Below are 3,097 nucleotides of genomic sequence, written 5' to 3'. Positions count from 1 at the left end.
CTGTCCTCCCCTGTCAGCCTGATGACCCCCAATTGCCCTCCCCTGCTGGCCTGATGGAGCTCCAACTGCCCTACCCTGCTGGTCTGATCACCCACAATTGCCCTCCCCTGCAGTGACCCTCCTCCTCTGCCAGGGCCTGCCTCCTCCACCTGAGGAGGTGGAGATGCCAGAACGGCCCTCCTCTGTGCCATGCAGAGCCGCGGGACCCCCAGGCCTCACTGCGCGGAGTGGCCACCAGGCCCTGCTTCTGCTGTGCATGTAGCCATCTTGTGGTGGGCAACTTGTAATGCCACCTAGGCTTTTATTATATAGGACTAGAGGCCTAGTGCATGAAATTAGTGCACTGAGGGAGGGGGTCCCTCAGCCCAGCCTGCACCCTCTTACAGTCCAGGACCCCTCAGAGGATGTCTGCTTACTGGCTTAGGCCCATTCCTCACTGGGAATGGGCTTAAGGTGACAGCTGGAAATCCCTCTCGCAGTCCGGGACCCCTCGCTACTTACCGCCCACCTGCTCCCTGCCCCTTACCACTCAGCTCACTGATCCATAGTGCTGCCATGAAGGCAAGAGAGGCTCCCACCACTGCCACTGTGCTCACCAGCCGTGAGCCCTATCTTTCTGTGTAGTTGTCTATGGGCCAATTGTTCTCCTCCTTCTCACTTAGGGCGAGCAGCATGTGAGGGCAGAATGCACTGTCACGGAACGCAGAGGGCTACCCAGAGCTGAGGGGAGTGGCCGGGCCCATGGCCTTCATCTGCCTGACCCCACCCAGGGAGGGACTGAGCAGGGTGTCCACCTCTCCAGTCCCCATCCTTCCATCTGTGACACCTGTCACCCTTGCCAGGCCTCCCCCAAAGTGAGTTCAGCTCAATCCCTGAATGTAAAAGGGCACAGGGCGAAGAGGCTCTACTCCAGTGCCCCCTGATCCCCAGCAAAAGGACCTGGTTGACAGGACCTGATCTCAGGACGGTGGCCACAGCTGCAGAACATAGATCTGTTGCAAGAAAAGTTGGGGGTGCAAACTTTCGCCTGAGCCTCTATTCCAAAAGGTGGCAGTTTATTCACATTGTGGCAAAGACACCTGCAAGAGTAACATAAGTGGGTAAAGTCAGGGCCAAGCCGGGCCATTTCCTCATCCAATCTCTCTGAAGCACGTGGACAGAACAAAGTCTGAAGTCTTCACAGGACACTCTGGTTTTTTTTTTAAGCCTAAAGCACAGTAGTCTGTCTCCATTCTTGTTCTTTGGGATTTTTTCATCATCGGATAAAAGAATATGTACATTGGGGCAATCCTCTCGAGATACAATATTCCAGTTGCACCTATGTGACAACAACAGCACCCCTCAGAGGGAGGGAGCCGACAGATGGGGAGCAGGGAATTCTGAAAACCAAAGCGATGACAGAGATGCTAAGCTTTTCCTCCATGTGTCTGACACCCTTCTTCAGGCGGCCTGCAGGCCGGGTGTCTGCTGGACCTTTACCACTTGATGTCCTGGCAGGCTGCCCTGGGCCCTGTGAGGCGGTGTGCAGGGCCACCTGGGCCCAGGGGGTGTTGCCCCCCCCACCCCAGCCACTCCTGGCATAGCTCCTGCACATGGGCGCTGGTCTCCGGGGGCCACACTGGGATGGCAGCATAGATGCCTTCCATCTGCCGCAGCAGTGCCCTGTCTGCACACCCGTTGTCAGCCTGGGCCTGGCCCCTGCCACTTAGGCATCCCTGGTGCAGGCCAGGAACTCCATGAAGTGGCAGGGGATCTTGCCCATCTACAGCTTCAGGACAACTTCTGGGTTTTCCAAAAGCTGTAAGCAGCCTCAAAGCATAGCAGAACCACTCTGTCCTTTTCAAGGGTGACCTCCTGGAAGTCTTTGTTACTCAGGGTGCAGTAGGTGAGCATTCCCACGTCCTCCTTAAACAGCTCCTTGGCCATGTGCCTGAAGAAGTGTCCCAGGTACCTGTCGGAGCTGGCACCCTCGTGGAGCCTCACCTCCTTCTCCCTTGTGTCTCCAAACAGAGTGTCCACGGCAGCGTCATTTGAGGCGAGCTCACTTTGCTCCATTATCTGGACAATTTCACCTGAGGTTAACGCACAGTCAGCACCCTGAGAACTATGTAAAGCTGTGGGAACATCTTCTCGAAGGGCCTCCCGTTTCTTGTCATAACACAGGGCCACAGTGATGTGGAAACTCTTGTTTGAGGACAGGTTCTGCCGTCTGGTCAAGTAATCCTTTCACCAGAGAGCCCATGATCTGCTGGGGACACTTGGCCAGTCAGAGGTGGGGGTGATGGGGTGACCCAGCAAATGCTCCACTTATCGGTCCCAGCCGTGTAGGTGGAGGTTAGCATGGGTAGACAGAGCTCTTCCTCACTGTGGGTGCTGGCAGTACTGATGCACAAATTCCTTCTGACTCTCCAGGATGCTGAAGTCCGCAGCTATCTTCATGTCAAAGACAGTGCACCCCAAGGCTTTTGAGGAAGCTGCAGAGCCTTCTGGATGCATCAATGACACTGAGGCTGAATTTAGCAGCAAAGTAAGGCAGAGACTAAGGACACACGGACACTGCCAGCACCTTGTACTGTGAAGTATCACATTTCTTATTAAGGTTCAGAACACGGAAGAAGTCCTTGGTGTTCTGCTGAGAAACTTGGACTCCTTCATCTGAGGTCACACAGCTGTCACATGCCAGGCAGTCACTCAGAAATATCTTGGCATCAGCCAACTTATGGAATTCTCCCTCCTCTCCATTCTCCTGAGTCAGACTCCGGACATTGACTGCAGCATTCTCTTGGTCATCGGTTTCTTGGTTTTTTTTTTTTGGTTTTTTTTTTACTACATTCCCTCCGTGTGCAGTGATCACACTTCATCTGGAGCGGGGTGGGCGGGGGCTGGCTCGAGTGACCTGGAGGAAGCACAGGGAGAGCATTCAGTCACCGCTGGTCGCCCCTGGTGCTGCTGGCGGTGTCTTTTCTTCCTTGTGGAGTGTCTAGGGAGGGAAAGCAGCCACAGTGGCCACGGCCGAGTTCCAGGAGGCCCGCAGCACTGTTGGGATTTTGCCAGAGGCGCTGGTCCATTGGTTCCTGGCCTGTCCTCTGGAGATTGA

The 3,097-nt window shown here is 55.2% G+C and overlaps 1 pseudogene; it reads right to left on the bottom strand.

Annotated features, from left to right (window-relative positions):
* Positions 1–1,475: 1,475 nt before the first annotated feature.
* Positions 1,476–2,861, bottom strand: LOC118654424 (annotated as a pseudogene).
* Between the last annotated feature and the right edge of the window lie 236 nt (positions 2,862–3,097).

Source organism: Myotis myotis, unplaced genomic scaffold (genome assembly GCF_014108235.1).
Source record: "Myotis myotis isolate mMyoMyo1 unplaced genomic scaffold, mMyoMyo1.p scaffold_m19_p_4, whole genome shotgun sequence".
NCBI classification, from domain to species: domain Eukaryota; kingdom Metazoa; phylum Chordata; class Mammalia; order Chiroptera; family Vespertilionidae; genus Myotis; species Myotis myotis.
This window is presented reverse-complemented; position numbering and strand designations above follow the sequence as displayed.